The sequence below is a fragment of the Megascapheus bottae genome, chromosome 4 (genome assembly GCF_031878675.1).
Source record: "Megascapheus bottae isolate mThoBot1 chromosome 4, mThoBot2.hap1, whole genome shotgun sequence".
In the NCBI taxonomy this organism is placed as follows: Eukaryota; Metazoa; Chordata; class Mammalia; order Rodentia; family Geomyidae; genus Megascapheus; species Megascapheus bottae.
The window spans coordinates 55589485-55604013 of NC_143512.1; the positions used below are offsets into that span (position 1 = coordinate 55589485).

Below are 14529 nucleotides of genomic sequence, written 5' to 3' on the forward strand. Positions count from 1 at the left end.
TTTCTTTCTTTCTTTCTCTTTCTTTCTTTCTTTCTTTCTTTCAAGGTACAGAGAGGTTTACAGTTATAATTCACCAGGTAATAAGTGCATTACTAAGAGAGACTGATTTTGACTCAGAAGTTTCAGTCCATAGCTCTTGGCTGTGTTGATTCTGGGCTCATGGTGAGGCAGATCATCATGGTAGTGCGGGCATGTGGCACAGGCTGCTCACCTTAAGGTAGCCAGGAAGCAGGAGGGAGGGAGGGAGGGAGGGAGGGAGGGAGAGAGAGAGAGAGAGAGAGAGAGAGAGAGAGAGAGAGAGAGAGAGAGAGAGAGAGAGAGAGAGAGAGAGAGAGAGAGAGAACTAAAAGGAAAGGAGGAAGATGAGGAAGGGAGGAAAGAGGAGAGGAGAGAGTGAAAGAATGTTTCAGATTCTAACCATAATGCTAGAGAATGGGCTTTCCTACTGGATATATGTCTCTAAGGTTAAGTCATCTTCAGTGAGGTATAGATAGCAGAATAAAACTGTGTTTCTGTTAGTGAGGTAGAAATGACATTTGCCACACCTCAGTATATTACTAAGCTTTCACTTCATATTTGAAAAATGTGATGATGAATGAAAGGAAGGAGAGTTTTATCAAACTATATAATTAGTCTAGAATTTTTTAAATTACTGGTAATGGGGATTGAACTCAGGCCCACCTGTTTCTTTCTTTCATACTCTACCTCTTGAGCCATACTTCTACTTCTGGATTTTTGCTTATTAGAGATAAGAGTCTCAGATTTGCTCAGGCTGGCTTCAAACCTTGATCCTCAGACCTCAGCCTCCTGGGTAGCTAGGATTACCTTGCTGTGTTTAGTCACTATTTAATGAATTATTACTTGTTGACAAGCTTTCTTGACTTTCTGTGAGGAATATATTTACAGTTGCTCATTTATAGTTGGTAATTCTCTATTTTAAACATTAAAGTCTTTCCCCCTGTGTTATTTACACGAGCCATATCAGGAGCCAGGTTTATAATAGAGTCACTTTGAGTGAATGTCTCCAAGGGAATTCACAATGCTGAAATCAAAATAACATAAAAAAGAATCTAAATTAAGGTTTTCATTGTTTTCTTCAACAAAATTGCAATGTTGGGAAGCTTCTTTTCCCTCGTATTCAAGAGTGCAGCCATATTTCATTGTAAGTGATTTGATGCCAATAGTTGAATCAGTCGGTATTTTAATTTAGTATTTCCTCTAGACATTCTTTGAACATGTGTCAACAGGAAAGAACATGTTTCAAAATCTACTTCTACTCATTTCTCCCTTAATAAACAAAATGGAGTCCAAGTATATATTTTTTAGTTGTCTTTACACTTCTGAATTTTGCCAAAAAATCATCAGAACTAGTCAAACCCAATTTCTGAAGCAGGTGAAATTAACCATGGAAGACTTCACATCTCTGCTGTCACTCTTCATATTTCTCTTTTCTTTTTCCACTGTTCTATCCAGTTCTCTTAACTACAATTGACAGTAAATGCCTAGCACCACCTTGTTTTGGGAAACAGTTTGAGACCTTTTCCACTTTTTGATTTATTATCATCTAATCTGTCTTAAGTATTAAAAATGATTCAGAGAAAGTGCTCCTAATGGTGAGAAATGGGGTGGTGACATGGATGGAGACAGTCTTCGTTTCTATCAGGTCACTGCACACAGACATCACCAGCTCTGAGCATGTGACTGAGGCTACTGGAGGAGGATGTTTGGTGTTATATTTTGGTTGGGTATGAGTTGGTGTATATGTTGGTTACCAGAAGTCCTTGAGCAGCTCTTGTTAGAGGGATGTTTAAAACAGCCACATTAGAAGTACTATGGTGCATGGATTGCTTCTCCCCCCTCCCACTATCTCTTTCTCTCTCCTTCTTTCCTTCGTCTTTCTTTCATTTGCCATTCCTGAGGCTTGAACTCAGGGCCTGAGCATTGTCCCTGAGTTTTGTTTTGCTTAAGGCTAGCACTCTACCACTTAAGCCACAGCATCATTTCTGGCTTTTTCTGTTTATATGGTGCTGAGGAATTGAACCCAGGGCTGCATGCATGCTAGGCAAGCACTTTACCACTAAGCCATGTTCCTAGCCCCTGGTGCATGGATTTCTGTTCAATGTGTATGTATGCGATATAAGAGGATGATTAGAAAAATAGATTAAAATGTGGTTTTTCAATCAGGAAGTACTCTTTATATTAAAATGAGTTTTGAACATCTCTCTGAAGAAAACAATGAGTGTCTCAGGAATTTTATGGGTCACCAGTTCTACAGGCTACATTAATACACAATTTAAACACATACACACACATACACTCCATATATATGCACACAATTTACTGGACAGTAGGTTAACATTATATAAGGAGAGGATGTCCATCTCTGACACTTCCTGTGTTTCTAATTTTGTAATAACAAAGTCAAATGACATCAGAAAAATTAAAAAATTGTCCATGTAACTCTTTTGATAGGGTTCAATCTAGTAGGTCACAATATGCAGCAGCTGATGGTTTGCAAAGAAATGGCCTCAAGTCAATGCCAAGGGAGCTTATTTGTTATAAGCCCCCAAAAAGTAATTTCCAAAGTGTTCTGATAGATGAAGAGGCTTTTTAATAATTCATCACTCAGGGAAGAAGAAAAAATTTTCAATCAGTACAGTCAATTTCCATCTAGAACAGTTTCATTGCATATTGTTATCATTGTTATTGTCCTTCAGAATATTCTTTTGTGAATGCTTTGAAGAGATCCAAAGATATTAAATATTGGCAATGAGAAAGATTATTTCTAGCCCCTTTGGATGAAGGGGCTAGAAAATTGGTAGGAAATTTATGAGTTAAAAATTAAACATGATAAATCTATATTTTATTTTCAAAGTAGTTATTTGGGAGAAATATCATTATTCTTAACTTAAAAAGTAGTAATAGTAACCATTGGTAACAATTCAGTTTATTTATTTATTTTGGCAGTACTGGGATTTGAACCTAGGGTCTTGTGCTTGCTAGGCAGATACTCTACCACTTGAGCCATGCCCCTAGGCCTTTTATGCTTTTCAGATAGGTTGTCATATATTTTGTATTGGCTGGCCTTAGATTTCCTATATATTTTTCCTGGATAGTTATGATCTCAGTCTTATTTTATAAGACCTGGCTTGTTTATTGCTATCTTTTCGCTTCAGTTGGACTCAAACTATTATTCTCCTAGTCTCTGCCTCCCTAGTAGCTGGGGTTGTGGACATATACCACATTTGGTCTTATATTCAACTTATTATTATTATTTTTTGCCAGTCCTGGGCTTGAGCTCAGGGCCTGAGCACTGTTCTTGGGCTTTTCTCAAGGCTAGCACTCTGCCACTTGAGCCACAGCACCACTTCTAGACTTTTTCTATGTATGTGGTACCGAGGAATCGAACCTGGGTCTTTGTGCATGCTAGGCAGGCACTCTACCACTAGGACAAACTCCCAGCCCCCTCAACTTATTTTTTTAAATAAAGATTTTCTTTTCCCAATAGAAAGCAAGAAATCAAAGAGATAAGCAGCTGCTGTGTTGCCAAATGAATCAGAATGAAGACAAAACTTCATAGAAATTTTACAATGAAGGCTTTGTTCCTGCTGAAATCAATTTTATAGACAAAGAGATTCAAATCCTGGACACAAAATAAGATCAACGTATATCATACATAGACAGACCTTCAGTATGCAGACAATACAAGTAAGAAGCAAGAGGCAATGCAAGTGTGTCACAACAGCAACGAGTTTTTCTCCACTTCATTAGTGAACACAAAGTTTATACCTGAACCCCAGCTGTTACATATTTTAGTGTTTATATAATAGACATTTATGTTCTATGTGTATGTTTTAAGGCAACTCTTTAGTAGACGTGGTAACATTGGATTGAGTGTTTTACAAATCCTTTTATAGCCTGAAATCCTGAGTTAGAGAAATAACTCTGTGTGTGTGTGTGTGTGTGTGTGTGTGTGTGTGTGTGTGTGTGTGTGTGTTCCTGGTCAGCTGAAAACTCATCTGAGAATAGAAGCCAAGTGCCCATACCATGCTATTTTCAGGATATTGTTTCAGCATCCTACTTGGGCCATAAAGGTAGAAGCACAGGATGTTGGAAGAAACCTGCTGCTATCAGTTCCTATGAGGAAACCAACTCTCACTTAGGTAGTACAGATGATAGAAGAAACCAGGCCATCGATATGGGAGACGCTGCAATCAGCTTGTGAAGTCTTAGAGCTTTAACACTTCATCCTCAGTCCCTAGAGAGTCAGGTAAGACCAACTTCCCAGAATAGACTTTTGACCTAGTGGGATGGGACTGAAGTTGAGGTAATGACAGATTGTCTAACTCTTGTATCTTGTCCTGATTATACCAGGAAAGGATAGAACAAAGTCTAGCAATGTCTGGTTCATGGCTACTGGGAAAGCAATTTTCCTTTCCAGTGAACTTTGCTTTGTCACACTTGGTGCAAGTGGTCTATACTACTATTTGTCTTCATTTTTTTTTTTACCATATACAGAGACAGAAAGAAGTTCAGAGTCGTAGGGACCATAGGTAAGACACGCATAAGTCTCTAATTCACAGACAACCAGCTCCCATTGCCCTTGATCAACTCATGTCAGCTCACAAGGCCAAGAGCACTGAGTGCCACTTACCCACGCTGCTTTGTAAAGTGAGATGGTGAGCGAGGTGAATATAGTGTTGTGAGTAGCCTGCTTCACATTAGCGTCACCCCTCAGGTAGGGCTCTGTAGACAGTCAATTTAATGGGACAGAGAATTGAACAGGACAAGCAAGATAGATGGGGCACTTGAATACATCAGTAATACTTATTTGTTAGTAATACTTAATTGTGATGCACTACAAGTTATTCCACGATGTTCATATTTAGTTGTGAATGTTTGGCAAACTGCTCAACTATGTCTTTTATCCCTCCAGCATAAAGAAGGCTTCAACTTTCATTCACTTGCTTTAGGGGAAGGTATTGTGGGAAAATGAGGCTTTTCATTACTTTATTAAAGTCCATCTTGTCAGGGTTCCAAGTGACCCTAGCAACTAAGTCTCCTGTTGAACCTTCCTTTAGACTCAATTCCTGAAAATTAGTTGGAACAGATTATAGAGAGCTCTGTGAAATATGCCTTTTGGTTTTGGAGGGGCAGTGAGCTGGAAGGCTCATCCATTCTTTGATCCTCTGTGACTTCTCTGATCCTGTGAGTCTGTATGACTCATCCATACAAGGTCTTGTTGTTCCACTCCCTTGGAAACTGTTGGACTGTTGTAAATAAAGCCCACTCCTTCGGTCTCTCAGCTGGATCCTGAAGTCTCTGGACCAATACTGAGGGCTCTGTCCACATGTGTAAGGCCGTGTCTATAAAAATAAACCACTTCAACAGTTTGGGGATACCAGTGGCTTTTTTTTTTCATGAACCAAGAAAATTGTTTACCTCTCCCGTCCTGAGCAAATTGAGTGTGAGGGTCTAGTGAGTGGAGACACTGCCAGAGCTGAGCTTCGGTCACTTCTTGGGATCTTCTCTTTTCCTATTGTGTTCATGTAGTTTAGTGCTCCAATGAGGTCAGGAATCATGGGGCCAGGGGAATCCAGGAAGCAGGAGCATCTCTTGAAGTTTGAGACAGGCCATGTTGTCATCAGTATGACTTGAGTGATCACTAGTTGCCCATCACTGGGCTCAGTGAACGTGGCCAGCCTTAGGAAGCCGGAATCCTCCGGGGTCCCTTTTCACATCCAGAGAGATTTAGGCTCTGTCAGTTAAAGTACTATTTCCAGCTTGTCCTGTTATCAGCTGTATACTCAAAACTCAGATTCAGGATATTGAACCTCCCTGAGGGGAAATAAATCTTCTGTTCCTACCTCCCTCTAAATTCTGAGGGAAGAGATAGAGGTTACAAGGAGCCATAGATCTGGTTCAGGGTAGGTTCGAGAGGAGGGAGAACCAGGGTAGAAGCAAAGCAAGCCAATCAATTCTTAAAAATGTGTGATGATTTGATCGTGATTCTGGTATTTTCATTTTATTTTATTATTTGCTTATTTTGGTGATGGAAGGGGTTTGAACTTAGGACATCACACTTGTAAGCTATTGTATTTCTGGTAGCTATTCTAGTATCCGCCTCCCCTCCCCCCATTGGCTTTTATTTTTTTGGCCAGTCCTGGGGCTTAAACTCAGAGCCTGGGCACTTTCCTTGGGCTTTCTGAAGCTAGTGTTCTACCACTTAAACCACAGCACCACTTCTGGCTTTTACTCTGTGCATGTGGTACTGAGCTTTGTGCATGCTAGGCAGGCACTCTACCCCTGGTTATTTTTATGATAGGCTCTTACTTCCCATCTGGGTGTGTATGATAAGATGGAATCTCATGGACTTTTCTGTCTGACTGTTCTGGAACCACGACTTTCCCAAAAGCAGCCTCTCATGTAGCTTGAGAATGACAGGCAGGTGCCACTGTGAGCAGTTATGGGGTGAGTTGAGAGCTTTTTCACCCAGGATTTTTCTGCCTAGGCTGGCCTGAACTATGATCCTCTTGTTCTCAGTTTATCAGATAGCTAGGATTATAGGTGTGAACAACCATGTCCACTACTAGCACGTTCATTTAAAGAGGGGAAAGGATCCTTTGGGAAGCATTCAGAGCACGAGAGTAGCCCTTGTGAATGGGATTAGTATCCTTATAAGGGAAAACTCCAGAGACATGTATTGACATCTTTCCACTAAATAATGATACAAAAAAGGAGCTGGGAATCTATAACCCAGGAGTGTCTTCAGTAAAATACAACCATCCTATCTCAGACTTGTAGTCATCAGAATCGTGAAATGTCAGAAGTTTTATTGTTTTTGAGGCACCCAGTCTAAGGTCTCAGAGTCAGCTAGACCATGAAGTCCCCACCCCGTGTCCCCACCTGTTTACCAAAATTTGTGACATTTCTATTTCCCCATTGCTGTATTGTTTTCCCAGTGTGACCTACAAATTCCTACCTCAATTGCAACAGTCTTGGTTACACTCCTTCTCAGAATGTGACTCCCCCCCTCTCCTGTATCCCTGGTAACACCTTCACAACACCTTTTCAGAACTGACTCTAGCCCCCTGAAATTCCCAAGATCCATGTAATGTGATCCACATGACTGCTCCCTAAAATTTTGTGTAGATTCCAATCACACCTGTCCACTGCTGCTGCCTCCATTTCTGCTTCAAGCAGCCCTGCAGGCCTTTCCCTCAATAAAGCCTTGAGCCTGTCTGTATGGGTCACTTGCCTCTCATTTCTTACACACAGATGTGGTAATTAGTTACAGCAGACTAAACTTAGAAAAACATGCATACATCTATCTATGATCTGGTCCATTGTATCCTTTTTGTTTCCTATGAAAACAAATCTTGAGTAAAGTTATTAATTTGTGAATAAAAATGTGGTATAACTACTATAGAGTAAAATGAAGAAAAACTAAAAAGTTTCAGAAAATATTTTCATTAAAAATACATTACAAAATCCCATCTATCAAAATTTTTCCAACTTGAGTTTCTTTGCCAGTTGAAGAAACCACCATTCCTGAACCACTTCTTAAATTGGACTTTTTCTGAATCAGATGCACAGATGATGAGTTTGAGTTAACTGGAAGGTGATCATTGAAGTTTTATTATTTTATTTTATTTATTGCCAGAGTAATGTATAGAGGGGTTACAGTTACATATATCATGTAGTGGGTGCATTATGTCTCTCAGTTTTATTATTTTAAATGAGCAAAATGAAGACACCAATCTCTAAAACAACAGCCTGGATTGATGCTTAATAGATTATCCACTGGCAAATACAGTTGATCTTCTAGAGACCAGTTTTATAAACTAGGCTACAGGAAGATTGAAATTTTCATTAGCCTCTTGAGGACATTTTGAATACATAAAGAAAAAGTAGATGAGATTCCTTTCATTCTTAAGGACATTGTTTGATATTTTATTCAGTGAGTACTTCCTAAATCTATTTACAAAGGAAGGAAGGCTCAGTGTGTCATCTGGGGAGTGATGTGGAAGTCAGCTCAAGGCTCACTATTAGAGATGGAGACTGGTGGGAGAAGTGTTTGCACTTTGGAACAGAAAGTGGTATATTAAACTCGGGTTTTCTAACACTTACATCTCAACCTCAAAATACCTCCAGTCAGATCAAGTTAGGATGATGTTTGTCAGACAGCTTGCAAGAGTAAGGTCTTAGATTTCATCATGTAATAGCTTAGTAGGAGACTAAAGATTGATAAAACAGAGTGTGCTGTAGTGCTAAAGATTTCTTTGAATTTAAGATGTTGGAAAGTATGTGCCTCTCTTGATGTGCACCATTAAAGAAGGAAAAAAATTTGAATTAAATTCTGACATAATACTTTCATAGCACTAGTGTTTTTACTTACTAAAAGTACAACCATTCAAGGAGTCCAAATCAGAAAAAAAGACATACATAATCCCTACTTTCTGGCCAATGCCCCAAATATGTTACCAGAAAGTTTAGGGGAGAGAAATGATCTGTGTGTGGAAAGAGAAGAATTCAGGCTAGTTGGGAACATAGTAAAGATTGTAGGACATTTCTTAGAAAGAAATATGATAGAGAAAGACAGCATGCAGCATAGACATTCTACTGGAGGACGGCCTTTTTGCCCATCTCTGCCATGTTGGATGACGTTAGCCATCTTCATTACAGAACTTGGCTTAGGTTAAACAGTGAGAATCAAATGGCTTACTGATTGGTGAATCTCCTTTCTGTTTCCTTTAAAGTTGTGACACCAACATTTTACCATTCTTATTTTCTCATTCTTTGTCCTTTCCATTCATTTGTCACATTTTTTTGTGGTCCTCGGTTCCCATTTCATTGTCAGGCAGGTTTTGGTTTATCTACTGTCCTTCTATTTGCATGATGTAGAAGCCACAATTCCCTGAAGGCTTTTCAACTAACCCTGTATCAAGAGTACTCGTTTAGGCTTCTTTGACAGACTTTTATCCTTTAGAACTCTTGTATATTCATAAGAAGGGAAACTTAAATTCAATAAAATATTCCTAGAGTGATGTCATATCATTACACTAATAGACATCACGACTAATGTTATGCTTTAATTTTCTTTTTTTTACATCAATTGTTATCTGGGCCATAAGACCATTGATAATCCAATATTTTTTAAAAAAGAGCTCTACAGGTATCTTTGAGAATATCTTTCTAGAGGCTTGCACCCATCTTGCAGATTTTAGTGTATGTACACAGTCAATGACTGTTAAATCATGCTGGATGAACTCCAATCTCATGGATGTAAATTCATGAGGATATGTGTCATATTATCAGTGAAGCACATGAAAAATCATGACATCATTAAAAATCCTGGCCAATCCCCTACATAGACTTTTCCTGTTAGAAATCTCTAGAATACCTGTTAAAGACGAATCCTACCAGCAGGAAGAAATATGAGGAAAACTAGAGGCTTTGAGTTTTTAAAAAACAACTGGCTGACTAAAAGGCTTGGTTCCTAGGCCCACTCCAGCCCTATCTAACTGGTGTGGTGTTTCTGACAAGCTCCCAGGGCTATGGTGCAGGTGGGTGGGTGGGACTGTTCCCAGGGGCATTGCACAGAGCCAGGTCAGAGAGCCCTCAGGTATAGTGGCCTAAGGTCTTAGTCCATGGCAGCTGAAAGGAAGGAAAATACTCCCCAACCTCCAGGCCCCCACACTAAGTCATAGTGTGGCCCTGATGGTGAATAGTCTAGGAATAAAGGAGCCAACATATTTTACCATCAGATAGAAGAATGAGACTGCAACTTTCAATTTCTTAAAAAGTCTTAACTAAGGAGCCTAGAAGTTATGCTTCTTATTTCTCTTTTTATAGTGGTTCTATAGCTGTTCTTTTAAAAATGTTCTTTTATTTATTCATCCCACATATTATGTAAGAGGCTGAGTCTCTCTCATCATTGGATAAACTGATGAGCCTGATGAGGGGTTCTGTTTAATAATGTAATATATTACATTATAAAAGGGATCAGTCTAAGGTTAGGCAAAGGAAATGCCACATTATTAGAGAAGTAGCAGAATCATTTCCTATGATTCTTGGGTTAATCAGAAGTTTCAGTCTTCCCAAAATCCCTAATGAAAATTCCAAATATCTTAGCAGTAACTTTGAATATGCCTTATTAAAGTTCTGGGGTTTTTTGGGAGGCGGGGGAGGGGGGTCTGATGCTTCTGAAGTTTAATTGACTTCCAATTTCTAAACTAATACTTTAGTCATTTAGGAAATTGATTTTTTTTTAAAAAAAACTCTTTTATCCTGGAAGGGAGTTTAATGGGTATGTAGTGATGCCCAACGGGGAGGGGATAAGGCAGACCTCTAAGCATACGCTCCTTAAGGAAGAATGGTGAAACTCAGTCATCATGGTCTTTTTTTTTATGCAGCAGTAAAATATTCAGATTCTATGGCTGCTTCCTCAGACTCCATTGACATTAAAGACCTGGATATGGTGGCAACATTTATTGAAGGTTGCTGGGAGATTCTGGATTGAGGTTTATAGCACTCACAGTTGATGTTGTATCTTTACCTTCTCACACTCAAAAAGCAACATCTACAAAGGAGGCTGAGATCTGAGAATAGGGATCTGAGGTCTGTAGCTGAAGCCAGCTTGGGCAGACAAACCTGAGGGACTCTCATCTGCAATTACCAGAATAAAATAGAAAGAATCCAGAAGTAGAGGTGGGGCTCAAGCAGTAGAGAACAGGCCTTGAGTGAAAAAGCCAAACAAGAGTGGGAAGCCTTGAGTTCAAGTCCTGGAACTGGCATTCACACACATAACACCCACTTAAGATAGGGCCATTCCACTTGAGTCTTTTGAGCTTATGTAGTTTTTGCAAATTTCTTGTGGTTTTGCAAACTGTATTTGTTAAAATTGACAGAATTACAATACGTTTCTTTTCAAAAACACTTTCTCTAAGACATAAGTTGTTTTTTTGTTTGTTTGTTTTTGTTTTTGTTTTTTGCCTTGGGCTTCAACTCAGAGCCTGGGTTCTGTCCCTGAGCATTTTTTTCCAAGGTTAGTGCATGTGGTACTGAGGACTCGAACCCAGGGCTCTGTACATGCTAGGAGAGCACTCTACCACAAGACCACACTCCTGGCCCCTATATAAGCTTTTTTGAAGTGTGAAATAGCTACTCGAAAATTATAACGTTGATAATAATAGTGTTTATATTTCATAGATGCTGATCTGTTTTAGTGTTCTTCACTTACTGATGAGGTATAGAGGAGAGAGGATAGATCTAAAGCATGTGGCATATAACTTGCCTAAAATCATATCATTAGGCAGTAGCAGAGATGTTTCTAGAATACCTGTAAGCTGTTTCCAGAGCACCTAGACCCTTGGCATCAGTAGTTGATCTGTCACTGCCACAAACATCAAATGTTTGGCAGATGAATATTATCATGACTCCCATGAATTTCTTGGGGTCCGTATAACACTGCCAGACTCAAGACTAGAATGTCAGAAAGGCCAAATGGGTTACCTGTGAGGGATCTCATATGATGGGAGTATAGTTGTTCAGATTCCACTCAATTCCCAGTGTCTTCTGCTATTTCTGAAAGCTTCTACCTCATTCCTGTAAGAAATGAGAGGTGAGTGACAGATACAGGCCCAAGATTTTATCAGGGAACAAAGCTGCTCCAAACAGGAAGGGGGGCATGAGCAGTGGACAGGTGTGGGCAGAATTTAAACAAAATTTTAGGAGGCAGTCACATGGGTCAAATGGGCAGTCATATAGGGCACATTATGTGAACTTTGGGAATTCGGGCAGTAGAGTCAGTTCCATGAAGAAGCTGTTGTGAAGGTGTTAAGTGGGCTACAGGAATTGGAGGGGGGAGTCACATTCCGAGAGTGTAATGAGACTGTTGCAACTGGGGCAGGAACTTGTGCATCACACTGGGAAAACAGTACAGCAATGGGGAAATAGAAACGTCACAGATTTTTGTAAACAGGTGGGGACTTAATGGGCAAGCTGGCAACCTGAGACCTTAGAATTCCCACTAAGAAATGCTCATATTTTGCAGCTCATTTCAGCCAGGGTAGAAAGGGAACACATTCATATCCATTTCAATCTACTACTCCTTTATAATGATTCTGAGAAACATTTGGTTCCATTTATGAATTTATTAACCATCAACTTCTAAGTCAAAGTGGACTTTGAACTAGGTACACATAAAAAATGTCATTGCTTATGTCAAGAGAGGAAGATGTTCAGATATTCCCTCAAAAGAAAAATAGATACACTCAAAACCATGTCTCAAAAGCAAAATTCTGCTTGTGAATCCATTTGTTCCTTGGAAGTGCTTTCTAGTCTGTCTCTGAAATTTCATTGAAATCAGTTATCTGGTTGAGAAATTCATTGAGAAGGCTCAATTAATATCATACAATAGGCTCAGTCATGAGTCTATGCGGAAATCAATGTTTGGTATGGGATTACAATCAACCATTATATGCAAAATGCTGGTGTACCTTACCTTGAATTTTTTGACTTGACACAATAGAGTTTAAAAAATTAAAGAACATTTCAAAACTGAGATTTAAGAAAAATCAAAAATTTTATTTAAAAAGTAGATAGTGTACTGGGTTAAGCTAGCACATTTCACTTTTGTCCTATTTCAGTAATTACTTGCTATATCCTTTGTGTCCAAAGACAGATGGTCTGCTTTGATCCACTATAGCCTGATCTTTCATTTCTGGAATGGTGAAAGTGTATCCTGTGTCATTCTTTGATTTGATAAGTAATGCAGAGTTAAAGCAAAGTTGGAGGTATCAGCTCCCAGCACAAAGCCAGCCAGGTACATCTCATGCTCTCAATGTTATCATCCTTGCCTTTATTTTATTTCCTGAGTTGCAAATTAAAATTAGCTAATTACATCCTAGTTTTCTTATTGCTAACTTTCCTAATTAGAAAGGTAGAAAAAATAGAAATATTACTAGAAAAATAATCATAGTAATTGTGCTGGGAATAATGGGTTTTGTTGGGTCTTGGAAGGAATTGATGCCCCCCTCCTCTTACCCCTCCAGACACACAAAATGAGGCATTAGGGACTAAGTGTTGAGATTGTCTCTTCTGTGCATTGTATTTTGCTTACTGCTATGGATTTGTTACCTTCAGAATGCATCTCTCTGTTTTTCTTTTACCAAAACAATATTAGTCTTTGTTTTACATTTGGGAAATATTCATGGCTTGTTTGCCCTTCAGATGAATGGATCTATGCCATGCCTTCTGAATTACTCTTGAACTCTACCACACCCAAATTGATTACTTGTTTGTCATCTCTATAGATTTTATTTCAACATCCTTAATCTGTTTGTCCCAGGACTCAAGTCCTGACTTAACCATCTCTTACTTGTGTGATGTTGAATGATTAACTTCTCTAGGCCTTAGTTTTCTCATCTCTAAGACAGAGAGAGGTATAGTATCTAGGTTTTAATGTTATTTGAAAAACTAAACGTGATTGTTTAGGAAACTACCTAACATAGTGAAGTGCTGAATATAGTATCAGGTCAATAGCAAGATCTCTGTAAAGGTTAGGCATTTTTATTAACCACTATTACTATTGATTAGTCTTTTTTGAAAAATTGGCACAAGAAGCCTTTTTGAGATCCGGGAGCATAGCCTAGTGGCAATGTGCTTGCAAAGCCTGCACGACGCCCTGGGTTCGATTACTCATTATCACATACACAGAAAAAGCCGAAAATGATGCTATGGCTCAAGTGATAGAATACCAGCCTTGAGAAAGCACAAGGATAGTTCCCAGGCCCTGAGTTCAAGTCTCAGGACTGGCAAAAAAAGAAATCTTTTTTCAGGATCAGCCTAAACTGTAAACCAGACTACTGGAACCATTGGCCCAAAAATATAATGGTGTTGTAATAAGCAACAGAATATGTGGCTTTGACATCAGATTTGTGAATCAAGTAAAATTTTGACATTATGGGAAATGGGCAAATTAACCTCTTCTTGATTGTTTTCTTCATTTAAAAATGGATATGATAGCCAGTCACCAATGGCTCACACCTGTAATGCTAGCTACTCAGGAGATTGCGATCTGAGGATCATGGCTTGAAGCCAGACTAGGTAGGAAAGTCCGTGAGATTTATCTCCAATAAATTATGCAGAAAGGCAAAAAAGGAAGAAGCAGGAATTGTTGCTGTGGCTCAAGTGGTAGAGTGCTAGCACTGAGCACAAACAAGTACAGGGATAGTGCCCAGGCCGAGTTCAAGCCCCACGACCAACAAAAAAAAGTGGATATGACACTCATAGCTGCATCAAAATATAATCAGGAGCAAATGAGTTCACCTATGAAAAACATTTCAGAGGAATATTTGGTACATATTGTGAATTTAATAAATGTTTTCCATTATTGAAAATAGTGTCCCACCTGCTAAGTATATGTTCCTTTTTGAGAGATGAGTAATAGAACATTTCAACTTAGACTATCAGGAAAATTTGAGGATTTCCCACTTCCTCAACTACCTACCATTGGCATCTGATCCC

General features: G+C 39.0%; 1 protein-coding gene across 4 annotated transcripts in view; it reads left to right on the forward strand.

Annotated features, from left to right (window-relative positions):
• Positions 1-14529, forward strand: part of Esm1 (endothelial cell specific molecule 1) — a 65885-nt gene that overhangs the window by 41302 nt on the left and 10054 nt on the right. The window contains exon 1 of one of the 4 annotated variants that reach the window (XM_090331154.1): positions 12689-12826. The exons of the other annotated variants lie outside the window; for them this stretch is intronic. The gene's annotated coding sequence lies outside the window, so the exon portion shown is untranslated. Of the gene's footprint in view, positions 1-12688; positions 12827-14529 lie in introns of those variants that run through there. 4 annotated transcript variants of the gene reach the window in all.